Raw genomic sequence first — 6,727 nt, 5'->3', positions numbered from 1 at the left:
TGACTGCTCCTTGAACACCACATCATGGCTCACTATGATCCTCTTTGCCTCTTGGTCATACAATTTGTAAGCCTTTTGCTCATCACTATAACCCAAGAAGATACATTTTGTGTTTTTTGGATTTAACTTGTGTCTCTTATCCTTTGGAACATGTGCATAACTTTCACATACAAAAGTTCTAAAATGTGAGACAGATGGTTTCTTACTAGAATAGGCCTCATGAGGAGAGGAGTTTTTGCCCTTAAGAGCCTTTGCATAACTTTGATTGAGAATATAGATTGCAATATTAACAACTTCTGCACAAAACTATTTAGTCGCCCTTAAGTATGCACCTTGCCATTTCCACAATAGTGCGATTTTGGCATTCAACAACACCATTTTTCTGAGGTGTATGAGGCATCGTCAATTGACACTTAATCCCTTTGCTCTTGCAAAAGTCTTCAAACTCCTTTGATTTGAACTCACCACCACCATCCATTCTAAATTTCTTCACACTTTGCCATATTTCATTTTCAATAAATTTTAGTGATTCTTTAAACTTACCAAAAGCTTGAGCCTTATCACGAAGAAAGTACATCCACATCTTCCTACTGTAGTAGTCAACAATCAACATAAAATAAGAAGATCCTCCCAAGGCTTTTGTAGGAATTTTACACCATAAAAGCTTGCATTGACTCTAGAGGAGCCTTTGTTCTATTCTTACTTTCTTGTAGAAATGTCTTTCTCTATTGCTTGCCCATCATATGAGATTCACATTATTCTTTCATTTCAATTACTGTGGGTAGGTGAGTAACTACACCTAGCTTATGTATCTCCTTCAACACTGCAAAAACAATGTGACCAAATCTTTCATGCCAAATTTTACTTGTGCCCACACTAGAGGTGGTGGTAAGAGCACTTTACTCATATAGGTTATTTCTTTTTCTCCTTTGTCAACAACTTTGCTAGCTTTATCAATGATTTTTCCACCTATCTTAGTGAACCTCACCTTATGGTCAAAAGATCAATTATAGAAGTATCTGATAGTAGCAGATTTGTCGTAATCTCTAGAACATACAATGTATTCGAACGATTCTTGAGTTTACCATTTTTAGTAACAAATGAAAATTTAGTACATGTACCCTTAGTAGGGCATTTTGCATCATTTCCAATCGTCATAGTGATGGATTCTTGTACAGGCTTCATAGAACTATATAGACCTTTCTTGTTGGTCATATGATGGGAGACACAACTATCCAATACTCACGAGTCAGTGGTAAATATTTATTACATAGAGGAACACTTCCTCAATAGTTGCCATGAATAACTCCAACTTTGCTTTAGTCATATTGGTTGTCTCCTTTCCTTTAGTCTTCACGGTGCTATTCTTTTCATTTTCCTTCTTGATATGACAATTTGCAATTACATGTCCTTTCTTCTTGCAGTAGAAGTACTCTCCTTGAAACTTTTTCTTACCACCCTTCTTCTTTTTGTCACCATTGGTAGAGGAACCACCTTTGCCTTCCACATTGGCAGAGAATGTAGCATCTCCACTGCTGCTACCTTCTCGATATTTAAGCCTCAACTCCTCCTCCATTAGTAGTACAAAAAATTTCTCAAACGTCAAAGCTTGGTGTCTTAGCTGAGTGTTTAGGGTTGTTACCAATCCATCAAAATTTGGTGGACAAATCCAAAGACACCTTCGAGCTAGCTCCTCACTAGTATTTTGTATCCCAGCACCAACCATCTGGTCACACAGATTCTTGATCTGAGTGATGAATACTTTAGCTCTCTCTCATTAAAACTTCTTTGCTGCTAGTTGATTCTCCAAGTTTTGAGTCCTTATTTGATTTCACATCTCGTACTGACTCCTAAGTACATTTCAAGCCTCTAATGCCTTGGTTTTATGATGCTGAATCAAGGTTAAAACACTATCAAAACAACTTGTAACTAAGATACACAATGCATTTACGTCTCTTTGTTTCCAAGCTCATAGAAGACCTCCATTTGGAGGAATCATAACACTTGAATCTGATGGGACTTGCAAGGGTGGGTTGTGGTTCTGGGTCAGTCCCTAGTACCATCTCTAGAAGCTCATACGAATCAAGGATAGTCATGATTTTAAACTTCTACAAAGTGTAGTTTCTATCATCTAACTTGCCTTCCCTGAAGGTTGGTGGATGAATCCTTAGTGTTTGAATTATCGATATAGAAGCACCATCACTTGATGTGCCAACACCACTACTTGATGCAACAGAAGATATTTCTATCTTTGCTATTAAAGCCCTTGCATCTTGCATACTCTTCACTCCTCAAAGACCCTTGGTCTCTAATATACCATGTAGAAATTGCACAGCACAACAGATAGAATTTGAGCAAAGAAGTAGAGAACACATATCAAATATGAGAAGAACATAGACTGCTTTGTTTTCAAAAAAACGGATACAAAGATGGCTCTATCCACCATGTGCTTCCACTATGAAGCTTAGATGGCGGTCCTCCAGATAGATAATAGGTGAAGAGCTTAAGGGTAGTTGGAAGAACTATGACTGGGTGAAAGATATATTGACAATGGCTTTAGAGGGGTATTTCTTTTATAGCTCGAGAAGGTTCTCACATTGGCATGTTTGGCCATATTATGAACCTTCCCTAGTTGGCCAAGGAATATTTCCTTTCTCGTCGGCCCGAGGGCGCTAGTCCCCCTACTAAGACCCCCTAGCGGGGGGCTTTTCTATGGTCCCTAGACCCCAAAATAGGGGTCCCTGATAACTCCCACACCTCACAACTTGATGCATTGTGTCTCAAGTTCCTACCAACATAAGTACTCTATCTAACCCAAAGACTAGTTCCACAAAGGCCACCTTTTTTTACTATCCGATCACATAGACCTCATTTGACTTACAAGTCAGGACTCACCCAATGTCCATGCTCACACATGGCTTCTTCTCATAATAGGGGCCTTACAACTTAGAGCATCATGGATCATTGGTGACACCTTATGAGGGCATTGAGCATATCTAACAACATTAACCTCCATAGGTGTAGCTACCTTCTTACACTCAGTCATGCCAAATTCTTTTAAGATCTCCCATGCATACTTCTTTTGAGAGACTAAGATTTTTCCAAACTTGAATCCCTAAACAATAGTGCAACAAGCCCAAGTCTATCATTTCAAACTAAGAGCTCGAAGCCTTTTGAGTTTGATGGATCATATCTTCATAGTCGCCTGTAATAAGAAGGTCATCCACATATATAGAACAATCACTACAGACTTTTCACCATCCTTGTAAACATATAAGTTAGCATCTAAGACACATCTTTTAAAATTTAAGCCTTAAAATTTTTTATCTATCCATCAGTATCATGCTTTAGGGGCTTGTTTTAGTTCATACAATGCTTTCTTCAACTTACAAAATTTGTTATCAAAATGAGGGGTCTCAAACCCTCATACACCTCCTCCTTAAGTTCACCATTCAAGAACGCTGATTTAATATCCATTTGGTAAATTAGCTACTTCTTATGAGCAGTCACTGCAAGTATTGTGTGAATAGTGGACATTCTAACAATTGGAGCAAATGATTCTTGAAAATAAAATCTTTCAACCTGTGAAAATCCATGTGAAACTACTCTACCATTAGCCTTGTACTTTACCTTTTTCTGACCCACTTGGTACCAATAATCTTTCTATTTTCTGGCCGATCCACTAGATCCCAAGTATTATTCTTTATTATAGTACTCAACTTGCATAGCTACTCTCCATGCTAGATCAACAAGTACTTCTTCCAAGTCTGTTGGCTCCTTTACTTCTCTCACAATCTCAAACATCAAGGCTATACTGACTATATGAGCAAAAATTTTCTTTGCTTCTCTATTCTCAAAGACCTCCTTGGTCCATCTGCCTTTTCCTCAATTGTGATAGACATAGGATTATTGTGATCATAGAGCTACTTCACCCATTGTGGCAATGGCTTTTTCGGTGATGTGATCAGCTTGGTGAACTTTTTCTTCATCATTCGAAGATTATGCTTTCTCCTCCTTGAGGGTAGGGATAGTTCTTGGGGTATATTCATAGTGGACTACCTCTTCGTTGGATGATAAAGTGGAAAAACTTATATTCTTCTCCTCCACTGTATATGGCTGCTCCTTGAACACCACATCATGGCTCATTATGATCTTCTTTGCCTCTTGGTCATAATATTTGTAAGCCTTTTGATTCACATCCAAAAGTTCTAAAATATGAGACAAATGGTTTCTTACCAGAATAGGTCTCATGAGGAGTTTTTCCCTGAAGAGTCTTTGTGTAACTCCGATTGAGAATGCAAACTGCAGTATTAACAGCTTCGGTCCAAAATTGGTTGGGCAATCCCTTACCCTTAAGTATATACCTTCCCATTTCTCCAATGATGTAATTTGGGTGTTCAACAATGCAATTTTGTTGAGGTGTATGAGGTGTTGTTAATTGACACTTAATCCCTTTCCTCTTGGAAAAGTCTTCAAACTGCTTTGAGTTGAACTCACCACCACCACCTATTCAGTCATCTGATTCGCTAAGAGAGGAAGCATCTAGACCATTATATGATGGGTGCTCGAGTATCTCACCTGAAGACATTGCTTACGCTCCTAAGTGTGCAAGAAAAATACGGGCGGAGCAATGCAAGTGTGACCGAGTTGTTCAAGTACATTTTACGTATGCTCTGTTGATTTTTTTGACTCCATTCTAAAAAACACGTGATTTTTCAAGGTGTTTTATGATTTTTTTTCAAATTGCTAAAGTATTATATATTACCACTTGGAAATACCATGCATGAGTCTTGTGATGATGCACGACATGTTTTACGAAAGCTTGGCATGGACTACAACAACATCCATGCATGTTTCAACAATTATGTGTTGTTTTGAGAAGAGTACAGGACTATGGAGACATGTCCAAAGTGTGGTGCTCATAGGTATCGATAAGACTTGCAAGGGCAAACCATCCCTCAGAAAGTTCTTAAACACTTTCCACTTATCCCACGTATATATCACATGTTTCGTACATCGAGCATGGCGAGCTTGACAATGTGGCATGTGCAGAATAAATCCACAGATGGAGTCCAACGAATATCAGTGGATTCACACGCATGGAGCTATATTGAATCTACCTTTCTAGGCTTGCACTAGAGCTAAGGAATTTTCAGCTTGGTCTTGCTATGGATGGGGTGAACCCATTTGGTCTCCGCTCAACTTCTTATAGTGTGTGCCCTATAGTCCTTGTTAACTACAACATCCCGCCATTGCTTTCTATGAAGAAAGGACACTTGATCCTTAGCTTACTCGTTCCTGGGCACTATAAAGTCAAGAATATGGACGTCTATCTCCATCCATTAGTTAATGAGCTTAAGATTTTCTGGGAGGAGGAGGTCACTGTGGAAGCTATGAGCAAGCGCGATGGTCGACAGTCCGCCAATATACGAGCCATTCTCATGTGGACCATGCATAACTTTTCAGGATTCCAAAAGTGTTCAAGTAAGTAGACTTTCGTTCTCGTTGGTGATATCTAGCATAGCTCTTTCAAGTTTGTGTTGACTAAATAGGGGTGTTGGGACAAGTATGGTTACCTCAGGTTATCATGCATGTCCATTGTGTGGGCCATAATTAGGACTCTTGAAGGTCACAAACCATGAAGAAGATGGTATATCAAGGACATGCCACTTTCTTGTGGGAGGGTTATAAACTGAGGGAAGATTTTCTTGAGTTGCCATATTGGACCCACTTATAAATCAATCACTTGTTGGATCCCATGCATATTTTCAAGAATATGGGAAGCTTACTATGGGACCACATCATAGCAAAGAGAGACGGTCTGTCTCTTTGAGAAGTACCTACCCACCAGCATGCTCACAATACAAACCCACCTCCTGGTGCATCTTGTAGATGAAGTGGAGATTATAAGACCCGTCCATACGTTATGGATATTCTTATTGGAGTGCTTCATGAAAACCCTGAAAGGCTTTGTGCGACAACGAGCTCAACCAGAAGGTAGCATGGTTGAAGGTTTTTGGCTGGTGTCAGAGGCATTAGTGCATATTTCACAATGGCTACCAACGGTGGATTCAGACAATAGTATGCTGTGGCGCTGAAGGACGATGACCAGAGATGTGGTGGTTGGAAATGGGGTAGAAAAAATGATGGATGCTGCAATGGAGAAGAAAGTAAATCATTTTTTTATGTTGCATTATGCATCCATGGAGACATGGCTCACTAGGCACAAGCATGCCAGGAAGAAATGTGATCAAAATTTCGATGCAATATGCGCCATCGACTAATTCGATATCCTGACATAGAGGAGATGCCACGGGTTATTTCTATGCGATGGTTACATGGAGTTTTGATCGTAGCTTCTTGCGAAGGGGTGGAGGTCTCTACTAAGGAATAGGAATTCTTGAGGGGATGTAGTCTGAAGGTGACCACATGTTTTATAAGCTATCATATCTAGATTTTATATGTGACAACTAATCTAACTATTTCAATGTAGAGTACAAAATATCTAGTGTGGCGTGGTCACACAGGTGACATTTCTGCATCGAGTGCATCGACAAAATGCGCTCCACAATGAATTGTGGTGTCATGGCAAAGTTCAAGCAAGAGAGCGGACAATGAGCCATGGATCCAAACACCATTATAGATGAGATGGAGTATTTTGGGAACTTGCAAAGTGTTATCTCAGTGGATTACAACAGCTTCTTCATGATTATATTTGATGTGTAGT

Source organism: Lygodium microphyllum, chromosome 28 (genome assembly GCF_053477565.2).
Source record: "Lygodium microphyllum isolate KBCC chromosome 28, Lygodium_microphyllum_v1.1.10, whole genome shotgun sequence".
Lineage (NCBI taxonomy): Eukaryota > Viridiplantae > Streptophyta > Polypodiopsida > Schizaeales > Lygodiaceae > Lygodium > Lygodium microphyllum.
Note: the sequence above shows the minus strand (reverse complement) of the source record.